The 16,016-nt window shown below is 35.4% G+C and overlaps 1 non-coding gene across 1 annotated transcript; it reads right to left on the reverse strand.

Moving 5' to 3' along the window:
- Positions 1 to 14,998: 14,998 nt before the first annotated feature.
- On the reverse strand, positions 14,999 to 15,106 carry LOC112752672 (small nucleolar RNA R71). The gene has a single exon (XR_003177098.1). It is a non-coding gene; the product is annotated as a small nucleolar RNA R71 (small nucleolar RNA).
- Between the last annotated feature and the right edge of the window lie 910 nt (positions 15,107 to 16,016).

Below are 16,016 nucleotides of genomic sequence, written 5' to 3' on the forward strand. Positions count from 1 at the left end.
CTAAACCCCGATTACAACCTTTATAGCCAATAATAAGAACATACTTCCTTGCAGTTCCTTGAGAAGACGACCCGAGGTTTAAATACTCGGTTATCAATTTTAAAGGGGTTTGTTACTTGTGACAACCAAAACGTTTGTAAGAAAGGTTGATTGCTTGGTTTAGTAACTATACTTACAACGAGAGTTTATTATAACCTCTAAACCATCAATCCTCAGTTCTTTCAAAATGGCGCCATTGCCGGGGAACTGCTAACGTGTGCCTTATTATTGGTTATTGTAAATATTTTTCTTTTGCTTGTTTCTCTATTTTTGTTCTTCCTTTTCATCTTTATTTGCTACCATGAACTCTCACCCCTCTCGCTTTGAGTTTGGTTCTAACTTTGTTGAAGGAAATAGAAGTTACAGCAGGAATATGCATCAAGGTCAGACCAATCAAGGATGGATGGAGCCAAGAGGATCTAATCAACCCTTTAGGCAGCAACACCCTCCAAGATATCCTTGACAAAGACCATTCTACAGTGCATACCCAGCTGAAGGATATGGTGGACAACCTTGTAACTACCAACAAGCCCCACCTCGTGCATATAAACCATCCTTTCAACATAACCTCGAACCACCACACTCACGAGCTTCTCTTCACCATTCGCCACCATATGATCCTTCCTTACCCCAGTACCAATCCAATCACTCCCAATCACCACCACTTTCCTATGTATCATGCCCAAGTCCGGCAACCCGAGAAGCAGAGGTTCGCCTAAAGGAAACAATAAATAAATTTCAAACAACCATTCGACAACTGGAGCAAGTAGTAATTCAATGGGTTTCTAGGCGCTCAAATACACAAGGATCAGCCACAGCCCCATGTGAACAGTCTAACGAAGAGCATAGCATGAAGAAAATACCAGAAACTTCAGTGGATAAGACAGAGAATGAATTCGTACTAGAACAAGTAGAAGAAGCTGTCATTGTTCAAGAAGAAGAGTTGGTTGAAGATCTAGGAGATGCTGAACCTCTATGGGAATCCAGAACTGAGGAGAACTCCGTCAGGGACGCTACAGTTGATGCTAAGGAGGATATTGTACAACCTCCAAGGCAAGTTGTTTATGATGAATCAGACGGAATAACCCAGGACACAAATTCCCTTGATGATGATAGTCACAAGTCAACTTCTCTTAGTAATGAACTTGCATCCGCAAGTGAATTCTCTGAGATCGAAGAATCTTCCCAAAGTGAATATGAAGATGATGCAGAGTAGATTTCTCTCAACCTCCAATCTACGACTCAAGTGATGAGGAAGACATAGAAGACTTTGACCAGGACACAGATACAATTGTAGAACCTTGCAAGGAAGTGGAGAAATTCACAGAAGAGCACAAGGGAGTAAAACTTACAGAACCACCAGAAACACCTATCCCAAGGCCATTACCACCTAATACAAGCTTCAAGTGGGTACAATCCTTAACCTATAACTTTAATTATTCACTTGAATATGGTTTGCTTGAAACAGATGGCCAGCTTAGAGCTCTTTGCGGCTTTAAGAGTAAGAGGGAAATGGCTCGTACTCAGAGTTGGTGCACAAAGTTCAATAAGGTTCCACGCTTCACCTCAAAGTACATGGATTGGTATCATGCTCAATTGCATGGATCACGGAGAACGTTTGGTCACCATGGTGAGATTCTACTTTCTAAACCGCCCGGATGGAAACATATAGATCAAGATGGAGGCGGATTTAATAGCAAAGCTTGGGATCCTGGAATCTATTCTGACATTTGTCACCCCGGGAGCCTAAAAATTTGTCTGAAGCTGCTCAGAAGCTTTACATGCCTAGTTTGGGACCCCGGAGGCTATTGGCATTCCAAGCACTGGTGGAAATTTCTGGATGAATTTAAACACAAGCCACCATAACAGGAAGCCCTTCCAATGTCCAACTTAAGGACTTTAACTAAAAGTGCTAGGTGGGAGACAACCCACCATGGTATGATCGTTCCTTTTTCAATTTTAATTTTATTTCGTTTTGTTTGTTTTTGAATTTTATTTTTATTTTATTAAACCTGGAATCATGCATAGCATTCACATTAAGCATTGCATCCTGCATTTAGTTAAAAAAAAAAGGATGCACGACGCGACCGCATGCCCCATGCGATCGCGTCATACTGCGAATACACTATCCACGCGACCGCGTCATCCACGCGGCCGCATGCCTTAGAGATCGGCGTCAAAAATACAACGTCCAGAGAGTTAGGCTGGAATCGTGCGACCCTTGTGTGTTTGCACAAATTGGCCCACGCGATCGCATGCCCCATGCGATCGCGTCACTTGCACAAAACCAATCCCACGCGACCGCGTGAGTGACGCGATCGCGTCGCATGGATTGCACAACACCCTAGGACGAGACAGAGAGTTGCGCTGAAATGGTGCTGGAGTCGTGCGTTTAGCACAATGTCCAGTGACGCGATCGCGCGACCCACGCGATTGCGTCATCCCCTCTCCTACCCCTCTCACGCGATTGCGTCACCCCCATTTTCACCCCCACCACGCGACCGCGTCCCCCACGCGATCGCGTGGATTTGAAAATATAACCCCCCAGCCACGCGAACCCTATCAGTCGCGCAGTCCCCCTAACCCTCTTCTTCCTCTCTTCCTCCTCTTCTCTCAACCACCACCCAGCCACCATTGCCGCAACCCCGACCACCACCCAGTCGCCGCCGCCGCCCAGACGCCACCGCCACCGACCCCCTTCCTCCCTCCCCTTCTTTCTTTCTCCTTCTTCCTCTTTCTCCCTCCTTCTCCGCCACTGCCCACCTCACACCGCCGCACCCAACCCAGCCGCGCCGCCATCCCCTCCACCGCGCCGGACGCCGTCGCAGCCACCACCCAGCCGCTTTCTTACCCCGTTCTACTCCTCACGCTTACCAGGTTCCGATGAACGCCGCCTTCCTATCCTTCGCAGTTATTTTACAATTTTTTCTGTTTCTGTTCATAATTAGGATAGATAGATATGCATGCTGTAGTGGATTTTTAGGTTGTTAGGTAGCTTAGACTGTGGTTAGTGGATCTAGGTCTGTTTACTTGCACTGTTCATGCTTCTGTTTTATCAAAACTGCAATTCTGCTGTTCCTGTGACCTTGTTCATATGCTGTGATTTCCTGCATTTGCTGCTTGTTACTCTGAATTTTCATGTTTCTATTAATTATAGATAACTGCAGCAAGTTTTTAATTCATATGAACTGCCTTGTTTGCTGTTTATTTTCCGGGACAATCCAATTTTAGCCGGAATGCTGCCCAAATTTTTTGTGAATTGTTTTCATTCATGTTTTGGTTTGGCAATCTAAACTCTGTTGTCCTCTGCCTTACCCAAACCACTTCATGAATGCTATGGCAGACTTTCTTATCCTCTTTGATTTCCTGGTTTATAAACTGCATCTGTGATATTCTGATTCCAATTCTTGCTTTCTTTATATCTCTTTGAATTAACATCACCCTGTTTTCCTTGTTAGGTTTTGAGTTATTTTTAGTCATAATTGTGAATCCTTGTTATATGGAATATTTTCTTTATGCCACTTACCTTAACCCATATTTTACTGACTCACTAATTTTAATTTAATAACTTCTTTTTCAAATTCTAACCATACTAACCTTTTCAAAATCTCTTTTCTGATTTTTTTTTACTTGCCTCTAACTTTCTAACCATGGCATAATGACAATTTTTCTATTTAACTTGAATTCTGATACATTTTGGATTGTCAATTTTTCCTTTCCAAATTTTAACCTACTAAACAATCCTTAATGCACATTTACTTGACTCATTTACCTCATTCTAATTCTCCTTTGCCGCTTTGAGTTTTCTTTGTTTAAATTGCCTATTTGCTTCCCTATTTTTATCCATCTCCTGGTTTCCCATTTTTCAGGATGTCTGCCTCACAGAGGAAAGGAAAAGGCAAGGCTACTGGCAAGTGCAAGAGAGGAGATTCCTCCCAGTCCATCATCGCCCTCATGCATGATTCCTCATGGTAGGAGAAGAACTTTACACAGCAGGAAAAAGCTGACTAGCAGCTCTCTGCAATTGATCCAATAAAATTTACAAACCGGTACTGTGAGCTGAAGTACCCGGCTTTTGCAAACTCCAGAAATCTATACCTGGAGAGAACTCTGAAGATTCCAGAAGCACTCCAGTAGTACACCACTGAGCAAATCAAGCAAAGGGGCTGGTTCTTTCTGGAGAGAACACTGACAGAGGTCAATGCATCTTGGGTCCGGGAATTCTACTGCAAGTACTACCTCACCACCTTAGATGCCGTAAACCTGAGAGGAAAACAAATTATGGTCACTGAGGAGGCCATAGAGGACATTCTCCAGCTCCCAGCCAAGTCCGATCAGCCTGATGGTTATTCAAAGGCTGAGGAGGACATGGGCCTGATGCAGTTTGATTGGGATGCTGTAAAGGCACGGATAGCTCTCGACCCAACTGTTCCTTGGGAGATGGGTCAGGACACCACCATGCCTAGAGGGATCAAGAGGGCGTACTTAAATGATGAGACTCGGTTATGGCACCAGATCTTGAGTAATTATGTCATGCCGAGTACTCATGAGACGGAGATCCCGATCCAGTCAGCACCGCCTCTATAGCAGCCAGACCCTCAGCCCACCACCACCACAGAGCCTCCAGCCACCATCCCTACCAGTGATGACACCCCTTCACACCCGGCCTGACTGAGCATCAGGGACGATGCTTCATTTTAAGTGTGGGGAGGTCGCCATCTCTGGCGTTTTATTTTGGTGAACCACTACATCTCTTTTTTCTTTTATTTTAGATATTTTTCTGTATTTTTCTTTTTTTTTTTTGAGTACTGATACATTGCTGCTTTTATGTATTTCTACTCTATTTTTGCATTTTTGCATTTTTAGTTTATATTTTTAGTTATTTAGTTTAGTTTACAATTCTGACTTATTAGTGGATTAATTAGTATAGTTTACCCTTTTTAGCATAAGATAGCATAGTTAAATTGAAAAATATAAAAAGGAAGTAAGCTAGGAAATTGAACATAACAGATTTAAATCCATAAACCTTGTATATATAGCATTACATCATATAGTTAAGTTGACAACATTTCATCAAGGAGGAACATTAAAACTTTAAAGGCTACCCTAAATAATTTTTTTATGAGAATAATGGGAATTTTTAACTAAACCTGCATAACATATATGAATGATATATGATGCTTGAGTTAGTGAACACACAACCTGTGAGTATTGAGCTTAATTGTATGGTTGCATTCAAACCATAATTTCATTCCTGTGTGTTTCGCTTCTTTTTATTCTGATGTTCTTTACTTTGCTTTAATCTATATGTTCAATTATAGAATATAGATACATGCCAAAAGAATGATTGAGGCCATCATTTGATTTTAGCTCACTTACCCCAAAATAACCTACCTTTCACATCACCCTTGTTAGCCCCCTTGAGCCTTTAAAATCCCTTTTATTCTATTTAGCCACACTACTAGCCTTAAGCAGAAAAACAAAATAAAATCCCAAGTTGAATCCTTGGTTAGCTTAAGATAGAAAATTATGAATAGATTAAAATGTGAAAAACCTATTGGGAACATGGATGATAGAAACAAAAGGTAGAAAAGTTGAAAGAAATAAAATAATTCAGAAAATTTGGGAAGCATGCTCATGAGAAATCAAAGTGATCAATTACCATGTGCATTAAAAAAAAAAGAAGTTATTTTTCAGCATTTAATAAAAGGGAATACAAAAGAATTCCCCAATGTAAAATAAAAGCAATGCACATAGGATAAAAACAAAAATTGAAACATGAGCATGTGACAACAAGTGGGATAATATGGGAAAATTGGTAAAGAAGCTTATTCTACTAAATATGTATGTTAGGTGAGATCTTAGTCTAATTAAGGATTCACTTATTAGCTCACTTAGCCTTATACATATATCCTTACCTTTACCTTGGCCCCATTACAACCTTAATTAAAGACCTCATGACTTTTGGTATGACTGTACTCTATAATTGTTGATTGGTTAGATGAAGAACAAAGTTATAGAAAGTAAGAATAAAAAGAAAAATAGAGTGAATAAACCCAATAAACACTGAGTGACTAGAGGGTAAAACACAAAATCCAGTGAGGGTTCAATAACTCATCAACATATATCTGTGCTTAATTTACTAATTGTTTTGCAAGTTTGTACAATATTTTTATTTCCCATCTCATTTGCTAAAATACTTTATTATTTAAGGGTTGGCTATATATATATATATATGACTCCTTGAGGATGTAAATTAATTTGACTACATGTAAGCTTTATATATGAGTGGATAAATTGGAATTGCATGACTCATTTAGGTAGATGCATTTAGAATAAGTTGCATTGCATAACATTCCACCACTTTAACCTTACCTTATTCTTTACCTTGGATTTAGCATGAGGACATGCTATTGTTTAAGTGTGGGGAGGTTGATAAACCCATATTTTATGATATATTTTGTGCTTAATTCGAGTGATTTATTCAATCCTTCACCCACTTATTCATATTAATTGCATGGTTTTACTTTCCCTTCCTTATTATGTGATGTATGTGAAAAACATGTTTCCTATGCTTTAATATTAATTATTTTTTAATTACCTTTATTTCCATTCAATGCCGTGATTAGTGTGTTGAGTAGTTTTAGATCTTCTAAGGTAGGAATGACTTAAAGGATGGAAAGGAAACATACAAAAATGGAAGGAAAGCACAAAACGGAGCTTCTGAAGAAACTGGCATCCACGCGATCGCATGGACGAAGCGATCGCGCGCCAAGCGCGAATCAGCAGCGACGCGGCCGCATGACTGACATGACCGCAGCCTTAAGCAGAACGCACATGACGCGGTCGCATGACTGACGCGACCGCGTGGCAAAGAAATGCTCCGAATGACGCGACCGCGTGACAGAGGCCACGCACCAAAAATTGCAGAAAATTCTCATAGCGAATTCTGAAGCCCTTTTTGGCCCAAATCCAAGTCTAGAAGGCATAGACCAGAGGTTACAAAGTGGGGGAACGCATCCATTCAGGGAAAGCTCGCCAATTTTTACTTTCCATGATTTAGATTTAGTTTGAGAGAGGTTCTCTCCTCTCTCTCTTAGGATTAGGATTAGGATTTAGGACTTAGTTTGTAAGAGTGACTCTCGATCCAGGTTTAATATTTACTTTAATGCTTTTATTCGTACCTATAAATGTTGCCAACTTGACTTATGAATCCTTCCCATGTTATGATTTGAATTAATGATTATTTGAGGTATTTTAGTTATTGATTGCTTTCTCCTTAATTTGTGTTACTATTGCTTTCTATCTAAGGACATTTTTATTCCAACAATTTTAATTTTTTTCCTTTTGGTCTTGGTTAAGAAATCAGTAACTCAACATTATTAAACTCAGCATAATTGATAATCGTTATCTTGCTAATTGAACTGAACTTCAATAATCCCAACTTTTTCTTAGGAAATAAATAGGATTCGAAGGTCAAACTAATTAGTCCCTTAACTTTCCTTTACTTTAGTAAAGGTTAACTAAGTGGAATTTAGATTCAACTTTCATTATTGTTAAGAGAGATAACTAAGTTGGACTTCCAATTTCTCTTACCTTGCCAGAAGTTTACTTTACAATATTTATTTACTTTAATTGCCATCTACTTCACTTGTCATTTAAATCACTTGCTTCTCACCTTCTAAACCCCGATTACAACTTTTATAGCCAATAATAAGAACATACTTCCTTGCAGTTCCTTGAGAAGACGACCCGAGGTTTAAATACTCGGTTATCAATTTTAAAGGGGTTTGTTACTTGTGACAACTAAAACGTTTGTAAGAAAGGTTGATTGCTTGGTTTAGTAACTATACTTACAACGAGAGTTTATTATAACCTCTAAACCATCAATCCTCAGTTCTTTCAATGCACGAGACGAAATTTGAACTCAAAGTGGATTACTGAGCTAATCACTCGACTATCTCAAGTTGGTTTAGATTTATTTAAACTTTAAATTAGAACTATCTATATGTATTGAAAAAAACTAGAACTACACATGCAAACATATGTACATACACTTATTATAGTATTTAAAATGATGAAAAGTTAATTTCACACACATTATAGCATTCAAAATAATGAAAAGATCATTTATAACGGGTTTTTCTTTTCTTTTGATATGATTAAGTATTATTTTTTTTATATATTTTTAAAAAATTATTTAATTATTCATTATCTCCTATTTAATTGTGAAATCTACTTATTATAATATTTACGATATAAATAAAATTTTTAACTAAAAAAATAATTACTATATTCAAGACCATTTTAATGAAGAATATTAATACAATATATTAATATACAAATAATAAGGACAAATATAAGTTGTATTTAATTAGGAAATTAAGTTTTAATTTAATTATCAACCATGAAGTTAATTATTACTATTTTTATAAGTTAGTTTATTTATTTATTTTTAATTTTTATACTAAATCAAATTTAATAAAATAATTATTATTGTATGTTAAATTTAATAAAATATTTTTTAATATAAAACATAAAAAAAATTTATATTTTATGTTGGGAGAAAATATAATATAATGAAAAGACAAATATATACATCAATATATACTTATTAATATTTTTTTTCAAAATCTTTGTGGGGGTAAATGCCCCCGCTTCTTTATACTTGGGTTCGTCTCTGCTCATAATCCAATAGATTTATCTTGTACAAGCTATTCATTAGTTGAGTTGAGTGAAGAAAGTAATAAAATAAGAGAAAAGAATAAACTATAATTAACTTACTCACTAACATATATAATACATAAAAAAATTAAAATAAAATAAAAAATGAATAGAAAAGAAACAAATCTACACATTAGAAGAGAAAAGAACAAAAAAATAAAATAGATCTACAAATCAGATAAAAGAAAGACGAAGAGATGCATTAACGGTGACCTTAGTGGCTACAAACAACCTTCTTCATGCCCACAGTTGTGATAGTATATCCAACTGAGAGAGAAAGGAGGGAAAGAGGGAGAGAGAGAGACCTTGTTCTTAGAGGATAAATGTGAACAATAATAAAGATGAAGAAGAAGAGAAAAGAGAGTCCTTGTTCCTGGAGGAGAAAAGTGCACAGAGAAGAAAAGAAAAAAAATGAGACAAGAACAAAATAGTATAAAAATATAATTTCATTACATGTATTTTATGGGTATTTATGTATACGTATTTTTTTTAATTTTGTGTCTTAATAATCAAACAGTGAATATGTATATCCGTGTCTATGTCTTTGTATCTTGTCTTCAAAAAAACAAAAACATACGCTACTTAGTATCACGTTGCAACAGTAACGAAATGGACAATAAAGTGAGGTTGAGGACTTTGAAACATATCGAAAATATTATAAAAAATATTTAAAAAATTAAATATTAAAAATATTTTAAATTTTTAATAAATATTGTTGACAAAAATAAATAAATTTTACATATATAAAAAAGATCATAATCCATCAAATATTTTAATTTTTATCATAATAATAGTTAATCTCATGCAATGAAAAAAATAATCAAATTAGTTTATGTATAAAATTAAATTAAATTGTTAAATAATATTTATTATAAAATTAATTTAATTATTTTTAATTCTTAAATTAGAGTATTTATTTAAAAATAATTTATAAATTAATGAATAAATAATATTTTTATATATAATTATTATTAGATTAAAATTAATTTTTTAATTATTAAATTATCCTGTGTTTTACCAACCTAACCCTAAATCCCTAATCCTTTTCTCTCAAATAAAATTGTTGTGATAAGAATGAGAATGTGGATGTCATTTATTATGAGCGGCTCACACATTCTCAAAACTGATTACATTAAAGAGGTGTTTGAAAGTGTAAACATTTCACTTCTATAAATAGGAAAATATAATTGTACATTCATACACAACAACAACATAAATAAAAGCACTTCTCTCTTTTCTTTCCATATTCTACTAATACAATATCAATATATTATAATAGTATCGGTGAATATTAATATTGGTGTCTTCTATTTATACTTTGTTATTTTATCTTCCTCATTTATTTATTTTACAACACGTTATTAGCACGAGACTCTAACCAAATTTTAGAAGACTCCAGGTAACAAATTTTTATTATGTCAAAGCTCTCTCATCTTGAATTTAATGCTCTTAATATATCTTGAAACAATTATTTATCATTGATACTTGATGCTAAAATTCATCTTGATTCAATGGATCTTGGAGATACCATTAAGGTTGAAAATAATACATCCCAGAAGGATAAAGCTAAAGCCATGATTTTTCTTCGTCGTCATCTTGACATATAATTGAAAAATGAATATCTCACATTAAAAGATCCTGCAGATCTGTGAAAAGATCTTAAAGAAAGGTATAATCATCAAAAGACGGTGATATTTCCTCAAGCCCGATATGTTAGAGAAAACTTTCTCAACCTTCCATGCCTCGAATGTACTCCTGCAGCAGCAGTATCAAGAAAAAGGCTTTAAAAATATTTTGAGCTAATTTCTTGCCTTCTTGTTGCTGAACGCAACAATGAATTGCTTTTAAGAAATCATGAAGCACGCCCAGCTAGCGCTGCCCTATTTCCTGAAGCAAATGCGGCAAATCATAACCTCAGAAGAGGTAAATGAAAAGATTTTGGTAATAAGAAAAATTATGGAAGGAAGAAGAATTATATTCACAAGAAAGGATCTCACCAGAAGTGGGTAAAAGAAAGTGATGAGCGGATAATTTATACGCTTTTTGGCATTATTTTTAGGTAGTTTTTAGTATAATTTAGTTAATTTTTACTATGTTTTTATTAGTTTTTATGCAAAATTCATATTTCTCAACTTTACTATGAGTTTGTGTGTTTTTCTGTGATTTCAGGTATTTTCTTACTGAAATTGAGGGACCTGAGCAAAAATCTGATTCAGAGGCTAAAAAAAGACTGCAGATGCTGTTGGATTCTGACCTCCCTGCACTCGAAGTGGATTTTCTGGAGCTACAGAAGCTCAATTGGTGCGCTCTCATTTGCGTTGGAAAGTAGACATCCTGGGCTTTCCAGCAATATATAATAGTCCATACTTTGTCCGAGATTTGACGATGCAAACTGGCGTTTAAACGCCAACTTCCTGCCCTATTCTGGTGTTAAATGCCAGAACTGAGTTACAAGCTGGAGTTAAACGGCCAAACTGGCACCAAAGCTGGCGTTTAACTCCAAGAAAAGCCTCTACATATGAAAGCTTCAATGCTCAGCCCAAGCACACACCAAGTGGGCCCGGAAGTGGATTTCTGCATCATTTACTCATTTCTGTAAACCCTAGGTTACTAGTTTAGTATAAAAACTACTTTTAGAGATTTATTTTATATCTTTGGACGTTTAGTCGTTAGACCTTTATGCTTTTGTACACGTTTGGAGGCTGGCCATTCGGCCATGCCTAGACCTTCTGTTCTTGTGTATTTTCAACGGTGGAGTTTCTACACCCCATAGATTAAGGTGTGGAGCTCTACTGTTCTTCATGAATTAATGCAAAGTACTATTGTTTTTCTATTCAAATCAAGCTTATTCTTATTCTAAGATATTCACTCGCACTTCAACCTATTGAATGTGATGATCTGTGACACTCATCATCATTCTCACCTATGAACGCGTGCCTGACAACCACTTCCGTTCTATCTGTAATAGCTTGAGTGTGTATCTCTTAGCCTCCTGGTTCACGATCAGAGTCTTCGTGGTATAGGCTAGAATTATTGGCGACCATTCCTGAGATCCGGAAAGTCTAAACCTTGTCTGTAGTATTCCGAGTAGGATCTGGGAAGGGATGACTGTGACGAGCTTCAAACTCACGAGTGTTGGGCGTAGTGACAGACGCAAAAGGATCAATGGATCCTATTCCAACATGATCGAGAACCGACAGATGATTAGCCGTGCGGTGATAGCGCATTTGGACCATTTTCACTGAGAAGACGGACGGTAGCCATTGACAACGGTGATCTCCCAACATACAGCTTGCCATGGAAAAGAGTATGAATGATTGAATGAAGGTAGTAGGAAAGCAGAGATTCAGAAGGAGCAAAGCATCTCCATACGCTTATCTGAAATCCCACCAATGAATTACATAAGTATTTCTATCTTATTTTATGTTTTATTTATATTTTAATTATCAAAACCTCATAACCATTTGAATCTGTCTGACTGAGATTTACAAGGATGACCATAGCTTGCTTCAAGCTGACAATCTCCGTGGGATCGACCCTTACTCACGTAAGGTTTATTACTTGGAAGACCCAGTGCACTTGCTGGTTAGTTGTGTAGAGTTGTGAAAAGGAGTTGAGATTACAATCGTGCGTACCAAGTTTTTGGCGCCGTTGAGATCACAATTTTATGCACCAAGTTTTTGGCGCCGTTGCCGGGGATTGTTCGAGTTTGGACAACTGACGGTTCATCTTGTTGCTCAGATTAGGTAATTTTATTTTTATTTTAAGCTTTTTTTATTTTCAAAAAAAATTTTTTTTTCTGAAGAACAAAATAAAATATGTTTTGTTTTCTAAAAATTCTTCAGAATTTCTAAGAATGAATTCTAGAGTTTCAGATGATGCTTTTATCATCACAGGAGCTGGTTGATTCCCATCAATTTGGCTATTGTATGTAATGTCCTGCTGAAGCTTGGCTAGCCATGTCTAATCTTTTTAGACTGAAGCTTTAGACTAACATTGCATGATTCCTGGAATTCCCATTAAAAATTTTGAATTTATTTATTTTCTTTTCCAAATAATTTTCAAAAAATTACAAAAAAAGTTAATAAAATCATAAAACAAAAAAATAATTTTGTGTTTCTTGTTTGAGTCTAGTGTCAAATTGTAAGTTTGGTGTCAATTGCATCTTTTTAACTTTTCTTAAAATTTTCGAAAACTCATGCATGGTGTTCTTCATGATCTTCAAGTTGTTCTTGATGATCTTCTTTGTTTGATCTTTGTATTTTCATGTTTTGTGTCTTTTCTTGTTTTTCATATGCATTTTCAATTTGTTAGTGTCTAAAGTTTGAAAATTTCTAAGTTTGGTGTATTGCATGTTTTTCTTTTCTTAAAAATTTTCAAAAATAAGTTCTTGGTGTTCATCTTGACATTCAAAGTGTTCTTGGTGTTCTTCATGATCTTCAAGTTGTTCTTGATGATCTTCTTTGTTTGATCTTTGCATTTCCATGTTTTGTGTCTTTTCTTATTTTTCATATGCATTTTCAATTTGTTAGTGTCTAAAGTTTGAAAATTTCTAAGTTTGGTGTCTTGCATGTTTTTCTTTTCTTAAAAAATTTCAAAAATAAGTTCTTGGTGTTCATCTTGACATTCAAAGTGTTCTTGGTGTTCATCTTGACATTCAAAGTGTTCTTGCATGCATCATGTGTTTTGATCTTGATTTTCATGTTTTGAGTCATTTTGATGTTTTTCTTTCTCCTCATTAAAAATTCAAAAAAAAAAAATCTTTCCCTTATTCTTCTCATAAATTTCGAAAATTTGGTTTGATTTGGTCAAAAGTTTTAAAAATCTAGTTGTTTCTTATGAGTCAAGTCAAATTTTCAATTTAAAAATCCTATCTTTTCAAAACTTTTTCAAAAATAAAATCTTTTTCATTTTTACTTTATTTTCGAAAACTTTTAAAAATTGATTTTCAAAATCTGTTTCTTATTTTTATTTCATATTTTTGAAATTAATGCTAACAATTAATGTGATTGATTCAAAAATTTTAAGTTTGTTACTTGCCTAGTAAGAAAGGTTCAATCTTTAAATTTTAGAATCATATCTTTTTGTTTCTTGTTAGTCAAGTAATTAACTTTAATTTTAAAAATCAAATCTTTTTAAATTTCTTTGTCAAATCTTTTTCAAAATGATTTTCAATCATATCTTTTTCAAAAATCAATTTTCAAAATCTTTTCTAACCTCTTATCTTTTCAAATCTTTTTCAATTAACTACTTAACTTTTTGTTTGATTTTAAAAGTTTTCTATTTCAATCATATCTTTTTCAAAACCACCTAACTACTTTTCTCTCTCCAATTTTTGAAAATCACTAACAACTTTTTCAAAAAAAAAATCTCTTTTTATTTAATTAATTCATTTAGTTTCAAATTTTATTTTATTTCTCTTTTAATTTCGAATTATAACTAATATTTAAAATAAAAACCAAAATATTTTTATTTTATTTTATTTAATTTTCGAATTCTTTCCCCTCTCATATCTTTCTATTTATTTATTTATCTACTAACACTTCTCTTCAACTCATAATTCGAACCCCCTCTTCTTCTATGTGTTCGAATTTTTTTCTTCTCCTTCTTCTATTCTTCTCTTCTACTCAGATAAAGGAATCTCTATACTGTGACATAGAGGATTCCATATTTTCTTTGTTCTCTTCTTTTTCATATGAGCAGCAACAGGGATAAAGACATTCTTATTGAAGCTGATCCTGAACCTGAAAGGACTCTTAAGAGGAAACTAAGAAAAGCTAAAGCACAACCCTCTGGAGAAGACCTGACAGAAATTTTCGAAAAAGAAGGAGAAATGGCCGAACCCAATAACAATGGTGGAGATGCAAGGAAGATGTTTGATGACTTTATTGCACCCTCTTCTAACTTCTATGGAAGAAGCATCTCAATTCCTGCTATTGGAGCAAACAACTTTGAGCTTAAGCCTCAATTAGTTTCTCTAATGCAATAGAATTGCAAGTTTCATGGACTTCCATTGGAAGATCCTCATCAGTTCGTAGCTGAATTCTTGCAAATCTGTGACACTGTCAAGACCAATGGAGTTGATCCCGAGGTCTACAGGCTTATGCTTTTCCCTTTTGCTGTAAGAGACAGAGCTAGAACATGGTTGGATTCACAACCTAAGGAAAGCTTGAACTCTTGGAAAAAGCTGGTCAATGCTTTCCTGGCCAAATTCTTTCCACCTCAAAAGATGAGCAAGCTTAGAGTGGAAATCCAAACCTTCAGACAGAAGGAAGGTGAGTCCCTCTATGAAGCTTGGGAAAGATATAAGCAATTGATCAAAAGGTGTCCTACTGACATGCTTCCAGAATGGAACATCATATGTATATTCTATGATGGTCTGTCTGAGTTGTCAAAAATGTCATTGGACCATTTTGTAGGAGGATCTTTTCATCTGAAAACCCCTGCAGAAGCTCAAGAACTCATTGAAATAGTTGCAAATAACTAGTTCATGTACACCTCTGAGAGGAATCCTGTGAACAATGGGACGCCTCAAAAGAAGGGACTTCTTGAAATTTATACTCTGAATGCCATATTAGCTCAGAACAAAATATTGACTCAGCAAGTCAATATGATTTCTCAGAGTCTGAATGGATTGCAAGCTGCATCCAACAGTACTAAAGAAGCATCTTCTAAAGAAGAAGCTTATGGTCCTGAGAATCCTGCAATGGCAGAGGTGAATTACATTGGAGAACCCTATGGAAACACCTATAATCCTTCATGGAGAAATCATCCTAACCTCTCATAGAAGGATCAACAAAAGCCTAATCAAGGCTTCAATAATAATAATGGTGGAAGAAATAGGTTTAGCAATAGCAAGCCTTTTCCATCATCCTATCAGCAGATAGAGAATTCTGAACGAAGCCATTCTGGCCTGGGAACTATAGTCTCTGATCTATCCAAGACCACACTAAGTTTCATGAATGAAACAAGATCCTCCATTAAAAATTTGGAGGCACAGGTGGGTCAGCTGAGTAAGAATATTACTGAAACTCCTCCCAGTACTCTCCCAAGCAATACAGAAGAAAATCCCAAGAGAGAGTGCAAGGCCATAACCATGACCAACATGGCCGAACCTGGAGAGAGTGAGGAGGACGTGAGTCCCAGTGAGAAAAGCCTCATGGGATGTCCTTTGGACAGAAAGAAGTTTCCCTTTGAGGAACCAAAGGAATCTGAGGCTTATACAGAGACCATAGAGATTCCATTGCACATCC

This window comes from Arachis hypogaea, chromosome 15 (assembly GCF_003086295.3).
Source record: "Arachis hypogaea cultivar Tifrunner chromosome 15, arahy.Tifrunner.gnm2.J5K5, whole genome shotgun sequence".
NCBI lineage: Eukaryota > Viridiplantae > Streptophyta > Magnoliopsida > Fabales > Fabaceae > Arachis > Arachis hypogaea.